We start from the raw sequence: 20,751 nt of genomic DNA, 5'->3' as shown, positions 1-20,751 counted from the left end.
GTAATTATACTGCTGCTTTTTTCTTGTCTACCACTATTCAGACAATTTAAATATCACCTGCATGATCCAGTTCATAATTTACATTTGCTTGAGGCTGTACCAGATTATCGACTGTGGTCCCTTCCAACTTCACCATTCTGTGATATGTAAGATCACATTCACTTTCTTAGTTTGAGTTTCCTGGTATACTTAAGAGTTTATTGTAAAAGTCTGAACAAATTTCCCGTTGTGTGAGGGGGCTAGACCGTAAGTGAAAGGGGAGGCTTCCAGCTGTAGTTTTCCAGTTATGAGTGTGCTGCCTACAGTCACATTTTGCAATACATTGTAGGCAGGCTGGCTAGGGATGAAGCGATCTGCAAGAGGCTGATTTGTTGGAGGTATGAACTGCAGTTCATATCTTATTAGTTCTAAAGTGAATGAAACAGGAATTGGAGATAAACTAAATAAAACCTTGTGAGACCATAGAAACTTAAGGTTTGTGTTGGAGTGCCTGGATCTACTATTGGCTCTTTCATTATTTTCTGTTTAGCAAATACATTTCTGGCAGCAGAACGGAGGACTCCCTCTCAGTGATTCAATTCTTAGGAGCAATGAAGCTTCCTCTAACATTCAGCTGGAAGCTTCCTCTGTCTCATTCAGCAGCAGCTAGCTAATTCCTTCCTGCACAATCAGGGATCACTAACCATGCTATGGCAAGGTACCTGTGTGTTTACCCCTTCCCTGGCCCCTCACAAAACTGAACCCATGACTCAGACTTGGGAAATGGCTCAAACTACAGATAGCCCAGTAATGAAATTTATCCTCTTGCATTTCAACAGAATGAGTGTCGTATTTTTATTTAAAAAACATGTCTCTAAAGAGGAGATTCGGTGACATGCACTGTTAATGACTGGGTCAAACTGTGGTGGCCTCAGAGGGATACAGGGCTTGTCCTGGTCATCACTGCTTGCCTCTGGAATGCTCTAGGCATCTGCATGCTGAACATACAGATTTTAATGGGGTTCCTTCTCGTGTCTAACCCTTCTCCTATTCTACAGTGAGTCACAGTGATAGAAAATGTTTCAAGATCCTATTCTGGTAGCCAAAAGTGCTGATAATGATATATGATACCTTTAATAACCTTACTAATTAGCCTATTCTTCCATAGGTTCATATGCCAGTGTAGATAACATAGAGCACGTTAGGAAAAATAGTAAAATAGAAAAAGGCTTTGTGTGCTACTTTGTCATACTCATAGCCTAGACTTTCTCTGCAGCAATTATCCTCTGAATTTTCAAATCAATTTTTAATTTTCACCTAGAGAATTACTAAAAGAGTAGTATTTTAAAACTTGCATCCATGATATACTCCCCTATTTTTTTATTCCTGTTGATTTCTGAAATGATCATGATAGAGGAATGAAGGATGTGCTGATGAAACTCAATCATATTTTGGTGGCTGTGTCTACAGCCAATAGCTGGCACTCTGGTATCAACTGAGGCTTTCATATTGCCAGAAGCCTTCTGAATATTAAAAGCTGTTCTTTAGACAAATTCTTTTCCTCCTGCTACTGAGTTCAGACTTGCCATTGTCCATTCAAAAAATGGACAAAGTGCCCACAGTTTGGCATGCTCCACATGTAGTGCAACTACTACAGTTCCTCTGCATGGTTCTTGTTGTAGATGCTGGTCTTAACTATTCAGAGTTACTGCTTTATGCACAATGAATCAAAGAGTTCCCTGGTACACATTACTGAAATCCATTGTTGCATGCAGAAGTGTGCATGGGTGTGAACATATGTGGGTGTGTGTATATAAATCCCTTCCCGGCCCCTGCAGTGGTGTGGTGACCCTGTAGCTGATGTTATGAAGCAAGAAATCCAATTATACCTCACTTAGCATGCATAACTAAAAATATTATTATTGGCCATAAAATTATCCAGCCCTTTCAAAAATTCAATCTATGAACTATGTGACTGTAGTCCTTAGGCTGGCTTCACGCTCTGTGAGGAAATGTTTCCTTTACTGGTTTTAACTCTGCCTGCATTATTTCAGGCTGCATTTTGGTGTGAGAGAAGGTGGGGGTGAAGCGGCTAATTTTCCTTCTAAAATGTCTGGGAATTTTTGTCTGGGAGCAAACTCCTGGAAATGCACAAAGTTTTCATATTCTGTATGGCATTTCCCAAGTCAAAGCAAAACAACAACAATCACCACCACCAACAATATCTGTTTTCCAAATGTGCACTAAAACGAAATGTCAACACTTTGATGAACAGCTTCTGTAGCAAAACAGCATGTATGTGACTAAATGGCAACAGACCACTGTTTACATGACAAATGAGCATATTGAAATAAAATTACTCTGAACCGCAACATTCCGTGCTATTAAAAAAAGAAGTCCCCATCAGAGCCAATAGCAGGCCACATTATCTTTTAAAACCTTGAGCACACACAGATTCATCATATTGACAAATGAGGTAGATGAGAGCTAAGAAAGATCATCAGTATCTACTGTGCTGTGAATTCCTCTCCTAAAACTTCAGTTCCAAGGGGAACACTCACTCACAGAGGCACAGTGGACAGGCTGAAAACCGTGGAGGTTTCAATGACAAGGCACCTGTGTTCAGTCCAGTGCTCTGGAGTATCTTCTTTCTCTGGCTGGAGGGATATTTTAACTCCACTACAATAAATTCTTTCCCCCAATTCAGCATCTTGGTAATATGAGCCTTGACATGATTTACTTCAATTTTCCCATAAATATCCTCTGAACATTAACTTCTATACATGTGTTTCAGAACGCAGGTCCTTGAGGATGCCTGCACAAGCTAGTTTATTTGTATTTGGAGAGTAGAAAAAAATGTTGTATTTGTGAGTTTCCCCATGCTGATGGTAAACTAGACAAGCTTAATGGTGCAGTAAAAAACATATTAATCAAAAGTCCAAGTCATATTTTTACATACTAGTAGCAGAGGTTACAAATAAGACAAAAAAAAAAAATCCCAGTTGAGACTGAATGCTTGAAAACTGACTGCTTCCTAGCTGGTCATTCTCCCTTACTGAGGACAGTCATGTCTGAGAAATCACAAGTGACAATTACAATTCAAAATCTTTGAATTTTACTTGCAATTCTGAAAAAAAATCCAACATTGCTTTTCCCTGTGCACTTATGCACACATGCATTTGAAATAACAGGTTGGGATGCAGAGTCATTTGGCTTGGCAGTCTTGGGCAATTAAAGATCCCTTTCCCCTCTCCTTGGTTCACACCTCATCTAGTACAGGCTCTGCAAACTACCCAAAAATTGTAAACTGCTATTCCAAAAGAGGTACACCTTATCTCCCATGAAAAGCTGTTACCTTCTTTTTCTTAGTCAGCCATGAACATTAAATATCATACAATAAATCTGCTTATTCTGAAAGCTCATGGATTTTATTACCTTGGAAACAAAGTGATCTGTTCTAACTGCTTTTTGCTGCCAGTTTTAGAGTTTTCTGTGACACAGTAAAAGCCATGAAGAGACGATGAACACTTAACTGACTCTTTCCCTTATGCTTGCATCATCAGTTTCTACAGATGGGAGAATAGATACAGTGTGAAAATGAGGTCCTTGGTTGCTCAGAACCAGTTAATAGATTAACTGGATTAAAAATAGAGTTTACAGTTTGATGACAATCACCAGCAAAATCCCATTCAGGCATGGAATTTTATTTTCAATATATCAAAAGAACATTTCTAATCTGGAAAAGAAAAACAGTGTGAAAAAACCAAAATATTTAAACAAAATAAAGTGTTCATTTTTTCACGTTCATCTTTGGATTTTCATTAACAAATAAGCACCCATATGTGGTCATCAAAAATTCTTACAAATGAATAAACAAAAAATCAAATCATTTCATATGGAGGCTCATGTAAGTCTCTCTTTTTCTTTAATGACTATGATAATTTGTTGATTGTTTCCAAAGGGGGAAAAAATAGTGACATTGATTCAGACTTCTAATGCTTCAGTGCTGTTGGATTGGTGTCACTGAGAGATGAAAATCTTCCACCCCAGCACGAGGGTGAGATACAGCCAGTTTCCCACAGAGGCTGTATCGAAACCCTATCAAAACCTCCTGCCACTCCAAAGAACACTTCCAGCAAACTTCTCCTACTCAAAGCAGCATCATCTTTAAAATGTTGAAGGCAGTATACCCTACTGAAAAATATAACCAAAGCTTGATCTTTCTCTAGAAAGTAACCATACACAAATGGCACACCAGGGAGTCATACTGAATGTTGTGCAGTGGTTTCTGTACCAAACACAATAGGTATGCAAACATTTTTGTGGGTTTTTTCTGTCAATCCAGCAAATCCAGTGTGAAATATGAAAAACAGTTAAGGCTCTCTTTCTAAATATGATCATGATTAACAAAAATAGTTGGAGGGAAAACTGTTGTAAGTTACAGCTCAGAAGCCTCATCATGGGCTACAGTAGGAGAGTTAATTTATCAAAGTAGGCACAGTTAAAGCCTTGCAAAAAAATTTTTTTTTTGAGTTTACATCATCCAGAAAATATTATTATTCACCAGCCTCACATGCTATGGGTTGCATCTTTATGTAGTCTCCTGAAAAAAAAAACCTAGGAGACCTGTTTTCTGAATATTTTATGCCATTGAAAGGGAACTACATTTGACTGAATCAAAGAGACTGTTTAAAATGTTTATGATGTGTTTATCAGATATTCAATGTTTATGTGATTTTTATAATAAGATAAAACCTGATAGAAAAGAGATATTGGGTTAACAAGACATAATCTATAAAAATATAGACACTTTTAAGATTAAGGAACACGTTTTTGAATATTTCTGATAGAAGTATAAAATGGTTATAATTCAAAAGTACTATTCCATGCCACAAAGTAAAAATTAAGTGTAATTAGCATTCCTTTCTTCAAAGTACTTGTTCAGGACTACACCTAAGATTGCTTCACTGAAATGCAGTCAAGGTTTATATGTGTAGGCTCAGGTTAGGATTGTCTATGAAGTTGCTCAGAACATGTGTACATGTTTCCCTAGATCAAAACTGCAATCACTACTGGTTTCAGCATGTTCATAAGCTCTGACTGCTTTCCTTGCAGGGTCTGGGTCTTCTCTTCCCCACATCATCAGTATTTAGAAGAAAAAGCCAATAAATTTCACTAAGAGGGACTTTTTTTTCATTATTCTTGCCTTGAATATACAGAGGAATAAATCACTACCTGCGATTTAAATGTGCATGAGACACTTGTCTCCTGTAAGACCTCAAAGGAGATCTAACTGATCAGTTAGTCATTGAGCTGCATTACACACCTTTATATCCTCTCATGTCCCTCTCTGAGTTTTTTATCATTCCTTTTCTGACAGCTCCTACCTTTTCATACCCTCATTTTTAACATTTTTTAACACATCATTTCTTACAGCCCTTGCTGGTCAGAAGCATTTACAGGAGCCTACTTTTTCTCACAGCTCAGCTTTCTTGCTTGGATTGCCCAGGTAATCTGGCGCTTTTCAAGAATTGATTGGTCATTCAGATCAAAATGTTAAATATTTAAAATGGCACCACACCATTCATAAAATGAAACCTAAAGTGTTTGTTTACTCTCTGCTAATTATTTTAGTTCAAGGAGGCAGACTCAACTGTCTACATTATTAATTAAACCTGCAAAAAATGAGCTAAGGACAGGAAATGTTCTTCTTGCTGTTAGCAGTGCTAAGATTAAGCAGCAACTCTCATTAGCTATAACATGAAAACCTTTTTCTCCAAACTGCACCAATACAAAGCTAAAAAAGTCATATCAGATCATATTTCTAAATGGTTTGCAGAGATTAGTAATTGTGAAATCTCAGATTTTAACCGTTTTTAAGATGTAGAAGTAATGTTACTAATTTACTGGTGTTTGTGGCTGTCTTTGGCCTGAAGTAGAAAAGATTCATGTTCTCTAAAGTAGCATGTTTTAACACTAAAGAGTTTAAAGGTTTTCTTAAAGGAAAACGGAAGGTTTCTCCAAAGGCCATACAATAGCAATATATAATATTTCACATACAACTTCTACCAGTGATCCATTTCTTTACAACTATATTTTTGCTTTTTGTTATAGGAACATCACAATTGGGGTTTGTGATCAGGATAATGTAATGTGATGGAAACCACAACAAAAATTCACATTCATTCTGAAAAGAATTGTTTGAAAACATGATTAGAATTATATGTTTTAATACAAATTTTGATAGTTTCATTTCACTACCTGAAGCAAGATTCCTCAGCTGGTATTTTCCATGATGAACTGAAACTCCATTCCAGTCTGCCAAAAGTTTCACACAGTGGTCGAGTGCTGATTTGCAGTTTAGGGCTAGAAACACTCAAAATTCTCATTTTTGTTAGACACAGGGGGACAGATCCAAAGGGAATGGAAGAGTCTAGTTATAGCTTGCAAAGAGGTGGGATAGATATAAGCACACGGGTCTGTGAACTGCAACTTTTGAGTGTTACAGAATATAAAGCCTGCCACTCTGCTGTGTGTCTCCACAGGACTCTGGAGCCTAATTATAGAGCTGTAGAAAAAAGTTCTGCTTGTCAGCAGAACCGGCAGGAGGGGGAAAAATCATATTTTTGCACATTCACAGAAGAATAAAATATTTAGGCAGAAAATCATCATTGCTGCAGATGGACACTTACAGGACAAAAATGAGTAATTTTTGAGCTTCTCTGCTTGTCACTAGCATAGCCAGAATCCATTTGGTAACAGAATTAAAATCCAACCTAGAATTCCTCAGTCACTGCCAGTAGCAAAATGTGCTTCACAGAGTAGTAGTAGTTGAGGATTGCAGGAAAATTCAAGGTAGAGAAGCGATCTTAAAATGAGCAGTCAGGATTTCACCAAATTTAGCATTGCTGCACTTGCTTATGCCAGCAGAGTATTTTTCTCTTGATGGTTTTGAGTCCTTCTGAGTAAAGACTAGCCACAAAAAGCCTGATGACAATTGCAACAAGGCAAAACGTTAGGATCTGACCCTATTGAGGCAATGAGGAAAGAGATTTAGAAAAGGCATTGAAGAGATGCACAAACTGTCAATGAAGACAGCAGTCAGCAGTTGCTAGTGGCTAATAGATTTTAATTGCTTACTTTCCATATATTTATTCAAAAAGATACTCTTCAAATGCATGCTTTGAGTGAGAACAAATATACCTATAAAAAGCTACTACTCTATACTCAGAACAATTCATATGGGTAACTAAAGTATTTTTATGAGAAATACAACTTAACAGGATGATAGGCACAATACCTGATTCTCAATGGTGCTTGGGTGAGAGCTTCTAGCCAATATATCAAAAAACCTCAATAACCTAGAACAGCATTTTGTGTGTGTGCTGTGTGACCGTGCACAACACTAATATAGGGACTATCTATTTCCAGGTGCAGGTGTGTGACTCATCAAAAGAGGAATCATTTACGTGGACTTTCTCCTTCTTTCCCTCACTTAGCACCAAGCACAGAAAAGGGGATTCATCACTGCATGGTTCTCACAATCTCTGCGCTACCCGGCCAGTGTTTGCAGGCACCCAGTGGAAAGCCTTGCTCTTAAACTCAAGCTGTAGTGACCTGTGCTTTCCGCTTTGGATAAGTGTTCTTCTCTTATGCTTGTTAAATGCAGTGTGAATTTTACGTGAAAGTGCTTTTTCTTATTCCTTTTTTCTTTCTTTTCCCTTGGCATCATCTAATTTGGCAGTTCTTGGAGTGCTAGAGAGTCTCTTTAATGTATCTCAAGGCACGAGGACTCTGACTTTACTGCATTAACAGAATACACTTATTTGCTGCCTTTATATGTGGCAATGGGAACTGATGAAGGATTGTGTTCTCAATACTTTCCTCATCTCCTTCCGTGTCTGACATTAGCAATAAAATACAAATTACAGAAAATGCAAACCAAGCATACAAATTAGGAAAACTAATTTCATGCCAGCCACCATGTGGGAAAACCTCAGGTCATGAGGAAATCAAAGGAAAATGGCAATAAACAGACTACAGTAAGAAGTAATAACTACAACTGAAGACATAAATCAAATAATATCTTTATACACTAGTAACCAGTAAATGAAAAATAAAAATTAATAGAAAGTAATAAAAATCTCCTGCAACAGGAGTCCACAATCTGACAGCATCTGTTTTCTTGAACAATTAAAAAGGATTTCTTCCTAAGAGATCTAAGTTGCCTTAAAATCTGCCCTATATGATAAAGAAGTAAAACAACTCTATGTTTAGTGGGCTTGATGCTGGAAACTGATTTTGTTCTGTTTAATTTATATTTTCAAGTTAATGGATGAATATTTTTTTAGCCAATTCAAAGAAGGTTAGTCTCACTAAAAGTTAACCCTTTGTATTTGCTTTGCTGTTAGATCATTGCAGCTCTATAAGCCCAGAAATAATAATAAAAGGTCCAAAATCACTGCCTTGCATAGAGCTATTTACAGTCTGTTTTTTTGCACTGCAAAATATTCCAGATCTTATTATACCACCTACAGGTAGTTTTTAGATAAACTCTTGGGATCCCCTGAGCTTCTCAGTTACTCTACTGTAGGTTCCAAAGAGCAAGCATGTCCATTCCGGATTTTAGAGAGGTTTTTCATAACCCTCATTGTTTTGACTTTAAATCAATCCTCAGGAAAAAAGCCTGCTATTTTTTTTTTAATCTTAGATAATACATGAAACTAGCATGCAGTTTTTGATATAAACATTATCTTCAATAAACATTACAAGTGCTCAACTGACTGTATTTTCTCATATGCCAGCTTTTACTTGATGCAGAATGTGACATATGAAACTACTAATCATTTTCTGTAGAAGCAAAATAACAAAAAAAACTGTGATAAATTCCTCTTTCTCTCACACATTATTCCCATTCACAAACCCTATAATCCTATATAATCATGCACATATTGTTTATAATTTCAACATGTTTTTGTAAGCTTTGAAAGAAATCCTTGGCAAATTCCTTTACATTCCTTTGCAATTAAAGTCGTGCTGCTTCAAAGGAACAATTTTGCAAAGATTGACAGAGAAGGAATCCTGATAGTAATTTATGGATATTTAATGAAAACTTACAGAGATAACAGACATTAAGAAATGACCTTTTGAATGTAGAAACTTTAGTGCTCCAGTACACTTAATGCTTCTTGATTTTCTCAACCTGTATTTATTTTCTAGGGAAGAACTTTGGATTTTTCATGGTTTGAATCAATCAGGCTGTCTTGCTTCTACTTTGCAGAAAACATGCTAGAATTTAATCCAAATTCAGCTGAATTGCTCTGCTTTGATGCTGCTTATTTTCTCCAGTTGTTGATTAATATGCCCCTTGTGCAAACATCTTCCTCCTACCTGATGTCTTCAGTAATGTCTCAATTCGTTGCTGATGACATTCAAATTTCCTCCAGAGATGCCTTTTGAAGCCACAAACAGGGGATTATGCCCATCAGTGAATGACTCAGGCACAAAGTGATTGATAAGACAAATAAATACTTAGATCTTAGCAATCAGTCAGTTGTGATATGCAAGGGGGAAAACAAAACTGCAGACATTTCAGCTATATATCATGTTTTCTAAATTTTATTCCAATGGGCCTTTTAATAAATTATCCTCTCTGGTTATCTGATCTGGAACACATTTTCAATTATGCCTCTTCTCAAACATGTAACAGTCAGTCTTCCTCAGTTTGAAGCTGTTTCAGTGTCCAAGAAATATCTTCCTAAGTCCAGACAGAGGAAATACTACACAACTAGTTTTCAGTTGAAAAGCTGTGCACACACACATCAGAGAGACTTTATGACATCAGAGAAGTCATGGCTTTATTCCCAGATTCCCTGAGCTGAGTTTTATGCAAGCAGCAACAATACATGACACTGCATATGTTACAAGGGAATAAGAACATTTTGAACATCTTGAACAGAATGAGACTGAGAAATCAGGACCTTGTATCACCTCAGATGTGCAAAAGTCAAAAGCCAAACAAAGAATAAGGTCATGGTACAAGAGTAAGTAAATTATTTATTTTCTTTATTCATTACTTTTGGAATGACAAAACAAATAGAAAGTTTTAATAAGGAGAACTTACCTTTTAAAAGAATGTCATGTGAAAGTCCATAAGCTGTTTTTAATAAAATTTGATCTTTCTGAGGTTTTGGTAACACAAGGAATAAGCTAATTTAGAAAAGGGGTCTAATAAGTACACATTTCAGAAGCAATTGTGGACTGCTGCTACAGTCTTCAGAAAGATTTTCAAGACATTTTTGTAGCCTATATGTGTGATCATTACACATGTCATAGTGTTGCAGATAGTATCCTGGGCTTTTTTCTGGTGTGGGAGGTGATCTTGAAGACATCTGTACATGATCATGATAGCATGGTTGTGAAACACAGATGTCTTCCCTTAGCTATAAACTCTTCAAAGGTCAGAAATAACAGAAAAAAAAAAAAGAAAAAAAAAAAGGAAGGTTTTGAGTTAGGCCATACGTTCTTTGGTTCTTGGACATTTTTTGTTTACAACTCTCAGTGCAACACAATCTTGATTTATGATTACCATGTCTAGCTGCCACTATTATGAGAAGGTTTATAATGGAATAAAGGACCTTGATGATAAAATATTATCTAGGGCAATCAGAGTTTTAATCTAAATAATATTAGTATAGACTTGTGATGTGAATTAGATGGTTAAGGCAACCGCATTGTGAAGTGGCATTTGCATTTTTTTAAACATATGTGAACAGATGTACCTACAAGCTAAAGCAATAAGAAAAATCTAATTTTTTATACACAATTGTTAAATTATACATCAAAGTAACCTACATAGAAGGTAAAGAAATATACTTGGGGAGGGAGTAGGTTTTTAAAGTGACACTATACATACAAAGCTTACTATCATTAATTAGGTCCAGAAAGAAGGCTGTAGTACAATATTCCAGGCAGTGAATGCTTATAGGAAAGAAATTAGTAAGCATAAGAAAAACAAACTGAATGGAATTTTAATTTATCTCTATGTCCAGAACTTCAAATGCATTTTTGTGTTATGCATACTAAAATTCCTATATTGGAACAAGAGAGTTCCTGAAGTTGTCAGTATTTTCTATTTCATCCATTCTGTATATCTTGCCACCAATGCAAGCCATCACAAGAATAAAAGTAAATACAAATAATAATCGTGATTACATCATAGTAATATGAACATCACTAAATTGAATGACTTCATCCAACTGACAGTGCTGAATATCGCCCAAGTGTTCCAGCCTGTCCAGAGTAATTTCTTGGAGTGTCTACAATACTTAACATTTTGAAAATATTTTCTGTGAGAATCACCTCAAAAGAAGAGGTAAAACATGTACTGTGACTTTGTTGCTCATTTGGATGTGGTTTTGTTCATTAGACTTCATGTCTATGTGGAGACCTGTGAATAACCAAGCATAAATGGCATATGAAATTCTGTGTAGTAAGCTAACAGGGACAATGGGTCATCTTTTAGAACATATGATATATGTGTTAGTAATTTATAGTTAATAATTAATAAGTTAATAATTAATCACCTTTACTAAAAGTAAATTTCTGTTAACATCTTTGCCATTTACCATTTAGTTTTGAGGGCACATCTGTGGGGAGAATAGTGCAGCAAACATATCTTCTGAATGTGTCTCTTCATGGCTAAGCAAGAATTACATCTTTTCAAGCCTAGTGCCTGAATAGCTTCTCCAAATATTATTATAAGGACGTTATGCCTTTAGATCAGCTTCTTCTGTTACTATGACCAAACAATCTTCTTCCTTTACATGCCCATCTGGCTGAATGCATAGCAGGGTGGTTGCAACCTGTAGCAGGAATGTCGCACAGGGCAATGTCCATCGTGTACTCAATGAAGACTATAAACCAAACAACAATAAAATGGGATTAGTGAATTCTTGTAACACCCAAAAGACTGGCCTCACACTGTGCCAACATCAACTACAAAGCCATATATTAAGCCTTGATCAAAATGATTTGAAGACGAGGAGCACCAATGAATATATAGTAAATCTTTATTAAAAACTAAACATTTTTCACTCACAAGGAGACTGAAGCCAAAGTCCCTGTATGTTGAGTGAAAAGTTGTTATTCTTTAACCCTCTCAGGAACTACAGTGAACTACCTGCAAAGTTTGTCTGCTTTTAGTTTCAGCAGCTGAAGGTTCTCCAAAGACAGCATCATGTTTTAACACCATTTACAAGAAAACCTTTAAGAGCTTGCTGAAAAAGGAAATTCCCAAAAGAGGTTTCTGATGGATGGAAAGAGTTTGATGTATTTTCTATTTCTAGGTATGGGAATGGGGAAGAGTTATCAATTTTCCCCAAGACTGATGTGTAAGCTTGGTCCTGAAGGAGATGTAAAGAAGTGAGCTATGGTGGTGTAACTAGTACATGACAGCACGCATCATTCTGACATAACCTCATGGCTCTGTGATCTTAGGAGCTAGCCTGAGTGGATGACTACACAGAATAAGTATGAGCACGTTGTGATCAAGAACATCAGCTGCAGCATGGATGGAAATTCTAATGTCTTATCACATTCACAACATGCAGAATCTGACACAGTATTTCCCATATTACATATCCACTTGCAACACCTTAGAATTGATTTGCTGCCTTTATGAAATACAGTGAGAAATCATCCTGAACTTCCTTTTAGAAACCATCACATAAGCAAAGATCGGATTTTCTTATGGTCCACACACTTTGGGATATTTTTATAAATCAGCCATGAAATTAATTATAAAAACAAACAGATTACATTTCCTTCCACTAACTAGAAAATGTTACTGTTGCTGCTATTCCAGCTTGCAAAGACACAGAACCATTGCTCTTCTATATATATGTATGTATATAAACACATCTATACATACATACATACATACATTATGAGGCTTTGAAATCTTTAAGCAAAAGAAGAAGGTAATAATCTTATAAAGTTTTAACAATTTCATCATTTTCAAACCCACCCCCTAATAGAGTGTTATTGAGAGAGATAGAATCTGTAGGGACTCCATCACTCCCAGAAAGAGTATTTTTCCCTTGTAAAGTGCTCAGAAGTTGGTAATCCAGGGTGTAACAAACCCTGAAGAAAGCATCAGAGAAGCCATCCATAGAAGGAAGAAAATATACTGTGAAGTACCTACCAATATAGTATTAGCAAGCAAATGTATATTTCACATTGATTCTCAGGAAATTAAGAATGCAGTATAAACTGTGGTGGATTTTATTTAGCATGTTAGAGTACAAGAAACTGTTCAAATGATTGAGGTTGTTCTGAAACTGAGAGAAAGTGCAACGCAGAAGCTTTTGCAGGAACATAAGGAGGGAGCAGACCAACAGTGGCAAAATATGCAGTGCATTCATAGGAACTAAAGTCTGTGTTGCAGGCTACAAGCAGAAGACAAAATGAGTCAGAAGAACTAGATTTTTTTGAATGCCATTGAACCAATCACCTCAGATGGCTCAATTCCTTGGTATGTATATTCTTAACATACAGATTTCTATGATGTCTTCTGTAAAGACTTGCATTAATTATTTAAAATAAAGATTTCTATAATCAATCCAATCAGAAAACTTCCAGTGTGTTGAATCTGTTCTGTGAAACAGATTTTTCTATATTTCTAGCAAATCAGATTTAGCCTTTTTGTACATACCAGATTGGTTACAAGCTGAGAGGAAAACTGGACCTCAGACTGTCACTTAAAGCATCATACTTTAACCTCCTCTTTCCATACCAGAGCTCTTTACCTTTACTGACACCCTCTGGTCCCTATGTCTAAGTCAGGTTTGAATTCATTCCAGCACTCCTTCAAAAATTTACTCTTCAAATCAATATTTTGTGGAGCACAGAACTGGACATTTTCTGAAACTCCCATAAATCATATCACTGATTCCCCAATAGCTCAGCATGTCAGCAACTTATTCAGGGGACTCAAGCAAATTTGCCAGTTATGACCTTCCTGTATTGAATCTGTGCTAGCAGTCCTCCAAGTTATGCATTTCTTAAAGCTGCCCTTTAGTGTTTTCCAACAGCAGAGGCTTTAATCACACCTTTTATCTTAGCTGCTATGATATTTTTCCTCAAGACCTGTTTTCAAAGCTGCTTTCTTCCAAATTCTCAAATAGAATTCAGCCAATGAGAGGTTTTTATTTTCATTCTTAGTACATCTCCCCTCATTATAAAATAAAATTAAGATCCCTTCCCCCGATATTTTTACCTAGAATTCAAAATATGTCCTTCAGCTTCATATTGATCAACAAAACTAAAACAAAACCTACACTTTTTGTCTCCCAACTATCCATATAGCTCTCTTCACACTTTCATGTCATGGTCTGCGAGTCCTGACTTTTTTGCATGGGCATTTGCTTTGTAAGTGTATGAAACAGAACTGCTGCATGCTCAATAGTCCACTTATAAAACTACTTAGCTGTTATCACCTTCAAGAGTGCTTAACACTTCACCTTCCTTAACATATTTGTTGTCTTCCCAAACTTTGTCTTCTTAACCATATCTTTTAAATATACCCATAGTATATCAACAGTATATCTCTACTGAACGCCACTGTACATAAAGCATTCCTCAGTAACAATAGTTCACATCTCAGTTTTCTGTCTTCCTTTCAGCATATCTCAAATGAGCAAACAAGCATTTGTGTTTTCCCTCACAGCAGAGGGAAATAGACAAGGGGTTTTGGGGAGAGGTTGGAGTTTGGGATTTTTTGGGTTTTTTTTTTTTTTTTTTTTTTTTTTTTTTTTTTTTTTTTTTTACTTGAAATACTTGAAACTTGGTAGGTAAGTGTTATAGTATCTGAAGTCAATTTATTAAATATATTTTTGAAACTCTACTAGAACTTTTGATAGCTTTTTAAAGTAATGGCCCAGCTATTGCTAATTCTTTCAATAACTCCTGTAATAATAATAAGAATGATCTGATCTTGCACTAATATTGATTGCAATAAAATACTTCTGAAGGAGTGGTACTATAACTCAGCAAGAATTAGAGGCACTTTTATTAATTGGAAAATGTCATTCAAATTTTAATTATCAGGAATCCCCCCTTAGCTTTTGGCTAATAGTGAATGTATAATTTATTTGTAGTTTCAAACTTCAGGGTCTCATCAATAGCTCACTGAAGTCTAGACAAATGCTAGAACTCCTCAAAAAAACAAAAACAAAAACAAAAACAAAAACAAAAACAACAACAAAAACAAAAAAAACCAAAACCAAACAAACAAAAAAACCCACCAAAAAAACCCCACCCAAAAACTGACACCAGTTCCTTCACTGAAAAACAAAAACCAAAAACCAACTAAAATTATGTCATTCCAAGGAAGCATTACATTTTAAAAAAATAAAAATGGACTTTGAAAAACCTTTAAGCTACATTTCTGAAATATTGTAACACACAGAAAACTTAAGTCCTAAGTACTCACATTACATTATCTTGTCTAACTTTTGTTACATGAAGTTTCTGAGCTTAATAGAAATACAACTAAACATCTGAAGAAGTACAGATGCAGTCATGGATTTTTTTTTAATTTAAAAATCCTCAAAAGACAATTTTGTGGTCTATGTCCCAATAACTCTCAGTTCATCTTCTAGCCAGTTCACAGACATTCAACATAGCCTTATTAACTGTCCTCACATCAGAGAGGAAAAATCGGTGCAGCTTTATGTAATTCCATCTCCTCTGCCTGTCAGCAAGGAGTCCTGGCACTGTACTTTTCTAATGCCAGAGATAACTGTTCATCCCAAAGCCAAGTATCATTCAAAACTCCAAAACAACACAACTTTCAATGCATCACTATAAACTCAATACACTCGGTTATTTTCTAAATCACCCTCAAGCATTAGCATGGTAGCTCTCCCAAACATAAAAAATTAGCACATTTGAATAGGCGTTCCTTCTCTGGAGTATGTATTTTTACTAAAAGCTTCACATCTCTCTTCACAACTCATTCACTGCAGTAGTTTGCTCCCTAGTTAAATGACAGGAAGCATATAGCAGATCACAGTAATTTCTGCTTCAACTTTTCTGCTCAATTATGACAATTTCAACGTAAGATTCAAAACAAAAAAAGCAAAACACATAAACCTGCAGCCCAAAAATGGGATCTCTCACCGTTGCCGGCTTCACAGTAGACTGCTCACAGAGATGCTGCGATGGATATTACAACAAATAATCTGCACACACTCCAAAGTCTAACCAGGGAAATCAGTGCCTGGCTGGCGGAACGGCAAAGACACTTACCGCTGCTGTGGCACCGGCTCTCTCGCCCTGACTCTCAGTGTCTCTCTCCCATCCTCCTGACAGCCTCAAATATAGCAGTCCCTTATGGTGCTGAGCCTGGGGGAGCAGAGGATTGCAGAGTTGGGTTTTTCCTTTTTTTTTTCCTCTTTTTTTTTTTTTTTTTTTTTTTTTTTTTAAACCATCCAGAGGTAGTTCTCCAGACCCGACCGCCTCTGCTGCTCGGCTCGCTCAGCGATGGAAAGCCCCAGGTGAAGGCATCCGCGCCCGCAGCTCCCGCGAGCCCCTCCCGGCCCCGCCGTGCCCCCTCCCGGCGGGGGGACCGAGGCGCCTCCCCCGGCTGCTCCCGGGGGGCCGGCGGAGGCTCTGCCCGCCCCTGCCTGGACGCGTGTGGATGTAGAGATGATGGGGATGTGTGTTTATGTGAGTGCCATCTCACACCGCTGCTCGCCGCTCGCCCCTACCCCTAAGCGCGCAAGGACCCCCCCTCCTCCCGCTCTCCTCCTCCTGCTGCTCCTCTCCACCTTCCTCCCCGATTTTCTCCTCTTCACTCCTCTGCCCTGGAGCGTGAAGGCAAGAGGGCAAGTTGGCGAACGCTGTCCTCTGATCTCCTGCTCCTCTAGCCCATGACACCAGCTTCTTCCATTCACCACTTCCTGAAGCCGTCCTCTCCTCTCTCCTTCTCATCCCCTTCCCCATCCTCCTTCTAGGTGGATTGGCTTTTTAATTTATTTTTTTTTAATTTTTTTTTTTTTTTTTTGAACGCGTTTTATTTCTCTCCAGCGGTTCTAACCCTCCCTACCCCTCTGCAGCCGGAGCCGGGAGCCCGGGAGCCACGGCTGCTGCCGGCAGCGCAGCGCAGCCCAGCGCAGCCTGCCCCTCTCTACAGCCTGCCCTTCTTTACACCGCGGCTGCTCCGGCCGGAGGCACGCCCGGGGCAGGCAGCAAGGGGCCGGCCAGAGCACCCCCGCGGCTCCGGCAGCCGCTCCCCGGCCGTTCCCTTCGCCGTCCCCCCGCGTTCAGCTCGGCCGCATCCCCGCGGAGCGGCGGCAGCGCGGCCCCGCCCGGCCCGGCCCCGCGGAGCGCCCGCGCCTCCCGCCCGCAGCCCCCGCCCCGCGCAGCCCCGCCGAGAGGCTGCCGGCGCCGCTCCGCCGCATCGGCTCCTGGCGGGCTCTCCTCGGCAGCTTCGCATCCATCCCCGCATCTAGTGCGTTCCCACTCTTTTGCCTCTCCCTAATGGCTGTCCTCAAGATCCAGACTGATCCTAATCCTTCCTTTCTTCTTTTTTTAAAATTTTTTCTCCCCTGTGGCAATGGTAACTTCTGCTATGAAATTTAATGCTCTTCTGGCCTTCTCTGTTTTTCTTGCATTGCCTTTTTCCCCCTTTGCCCTCCACAAATAGTTAGGACTCTTTCTTAACTTACACATTAACTGAGTAATTATTGGATAGTTCCTATTCTGAGATTTTTCTCTGCTTCAGTGATTCCATTTCAATGGTTTATGCGTTCTGAACCTCTGTGGTGTACAAATATGTGTGTATGTATGTGTGTACATTTTCCTTACTAACTTTTCTTGGCATTTATTTTTATTTTTCTATCCCAGGTAGTTTCTGGCTAATTTTTAAAAACTAACCCTTAAGTAGTTTAGATTCAGGAGAACGAAGATCCTGGATTAATTCTGGAATTTTCAGGGAGTTCTTACACAACTCTGGTCTTAAATTGGCAATACTAATATGAGTTTTTTTCTCTGTGTCCTCTGCTTGTCTCTTATATTGAAGCCTCTAGCAAGATAAGATCCTAGTGAGGAGTGACACAGTTTTATATACTTTTGTGGTCCTGTATAATATATGGAAGTCTATCAGAGGATTTACAGCTCAGCATCATGCTCAGGGAATTCTGTCCACTACTGTCAGTGAGGATGAGTTGAAAAAAAAAACAACTCCTTACTTTCAATACCTTTTTTTTTATCATTCTAAGATTGCAATTTTCTGTTCCTTCATCACCATCTTCCACTGTCTTAACTATCATGGTGGAAGAGCAAGAATGAATCCATCATTAGAAATGGACTTTGTCTGGATACACTATCCCATACAGACACAGAAGACAATTGTCTCCACAACTGTTGGGCCAGTAATGTTGCAACCTGACATGTCAAACTTCTCTTCATTTACTCAGTTCACAGAAAATTATCATCTGGTCATTATTTCCAGTGTTACTAGGTTACAAGGCAGCATTTAATCAGAAGCCAGGAATAGTGACTGCATTAATTCTGATCTTATGAATAACTTATGAGACTCCATTTCTCAATATTTCCAAAGTGAATGTTAAAGCCAGAAGCATTTTTGGTAATTTCTTTTTTTTTTTTTTTTTTTTTTTTTTTGCGTACTGTATCTATTTATGACAGTCGTGAGGAATTAGAGTAATTACTTGTGAGGAGGTGATTTTCAGTGGTCACTCTTTTTATAGGTAGAAACAGAATTAAAGGAAATGCCGGTTTGTAGGTTTGTTTTGTTTTTTTTTTTTTGTTTTTGTTTTTAGCCATAAAGACATGACTTTATGGTCTTTATCACCCTTTGTGAAGTTTATAGGGTTACCTTTTACCTTGAAAAACTACTTTACAGAACCTATGCCATACACAGTGGGTTACACAGTATTGTTCTTTCAGCTTACTTTTACTCAAAGTTCTTGCCAAAGTTCGTCTTTCTTATGAATGGCCACTTTTAATGTTTACTTCCTTCTTTTTCACTTCACATCAGCACTATTTCTACAAGGAGGTATTTGTATCTTTTCCTTTAATATAATCAGGAATTAAGTGGATTTGTATGAGTACCAGTTTTATCTCTCTTCGAAAAGAAAGTGGCATGCAGCTTTTAAAGAGGTTAAAATTCCATGTGATTGTGTGTATCTTTTGCAAGGTCAGTTCCTGTTCTACTCCACTCCTCTAAGATTGTGAGCTGCTCTATGGCATGTATGTTCAGTGTTTAGTGTATGGACAGTGAGTTAGAATCAGCATAAAGAGTACTTTGTTACAGTGCTATCATTGCTATACACTTTAAGTCAACCTAGCTGCATTTTGCATACCTGCTCCAGTTGTCTGACTATCTGTCAATCAACACTTCTCTCTATCTCAGTGTCTGCAGTGAAAAAGCAAACAGATGCAGCACATCTGAAGTCTAATTTCTGAGCTCTTTTCTCATTTGTTTTTTACTTCTTTTCATTCAGACTCTCTTCTTTTAAGAAGAGCTTAATGTATTTTTTTTTCTTTCCCACACAGAGAGCTATCTGAGCAGTACCATTACTATTGGGATATTTCACTGTTCTTTCTTGACCAGTTGCAGAATATAAGATAAGGAGTGAATTTTGAAGAAAAGAATTAGCTGCACAAATTTCTCCCCCTCATCTGTGTCTGCAACAGCACTTGAGGTGTATCTTTAGAGATAATGAAAGCTTCTCTTGCTCTTCCCCTTCCATTTATGAGAAGCTCTCTCAGGTACTTGGAGGACAGTATTTGAAAATAATAGTTTTTGAAAGGTGGACACTGGCCCTGTTTTAGTACACAGCTGTATAATTTTAGTGGCAACCACTATATTTTTTCCTCCCCTAGAACATCTGTATAGAGTCCTCATGGCTGTATAATTAGAGTTATAAGAAAATTTTCTAGAGGGATAAGCAGAATTGTGTGTAAATTTGACACATAATTCTTCAGGCCTTCGGCAAACAGCAAAAGATTCAGAGCCTCTCATGAAAGCTTTCACTTATAGCAGATAATTAACAAACTGGAGACGTTAGCAATGGAAAGAAGTTGTTGCATAAAATTAAAAATAAAACCCCAAGCTCTGGGGACTTGAGCCTCTTAAATTTTCAGAAGTGCAAACAGATGACATCTGGTCCAACATAAAGACTGGGAGAAAGTTAACCTATTTGAAAAAGTTTTGAAGCAGCAGAATGAAGCATGTTTTGTATCACAGCTTTATAGCATGCCACAATGGTAGTTTTGATTTTGTAAGAGAAACTTGTAAACGGAATGTATTGTTTCATTGAGCAATGGCCTGAGAGGATGACAGAACTGCACTGCAGTTAGTCAAACACCTTAAGGATGATAAGGCCATTCTGTTGCTTGGTGAACAACACCAGTGTAAATTTCCACTGCTGCCTGGTTGAAGAGAAAATGGTCTGAGTCCTACATATTTTGATATATCCAGGGATGAGCAGTATGTTGCTACCGAAATAATGATCATCAGAGAGCTAAGTAGCAATGCTGTGGTATTCAATTATTGACAGGAGGGGACAGATTGAGTACTCCCTTGCCTCTGCAGAAGCCACAGACTTCTGGAGAGACATAGGGAAGTGACAGACGTGAATATCTTAACCCTATATCAACTCGTTCATACACTGCTGCTCCTCTGAATGTTACTGGTTTTGTGAGGAAATGGTTTCAAAATGAAATCAGAGGAAGAGGTTCTTA

The 20,751-nt window shown here is 37.9% G+C and overlaps 1 protein-coding gene across 6 annotated transcripts in view; it reads right to left on the bottom strand.

The window, feature by feature from the left end:
* CNTN5 (contactin 5) overlaps window positions 1-19,732 on the bottom strand; it is a 605,427-nt gene extending 585,695 nt beyond the window's left edge. For 5 of the 6 annotated variants that reach the window (XM_063394528.1, XM_063394530.1, XM_063394527.1 and 2 more), the window contains exon 1: window positions 16,291-19,726. The gene's annotated coding sequence lies outside the window, so the exon portion shown is untranslated. Of the gene's footprint in view, window positions 1-16,290 lie in introns of all 6 variants that reach the window. The other variant, XM_063394532.1, reaches the window with a different exon arrangement.
* Window positions 19,733-20,751: the final 1,019 nt, after the last annotated feature.

Source organism: Prinia subflava, chromosome 3 (genome assembly GCF_021018805.1).
Source record: "Prinia subflava isolate CZ2003 ecotype Zambia chromosome 3, Cam_Psub_1.2, whole genome shotgun sequence".
Lineage (NCBI taxonomy): Eukaryota > Metazoa > Chordata > Aves > Passeriformes > Cisticolidae > Prinia > Prinia subflava.
Note: the sequence above shows the minus strand (reverse complement) of the source record. Positions and strands in the feature narration are given on the sequence as shown.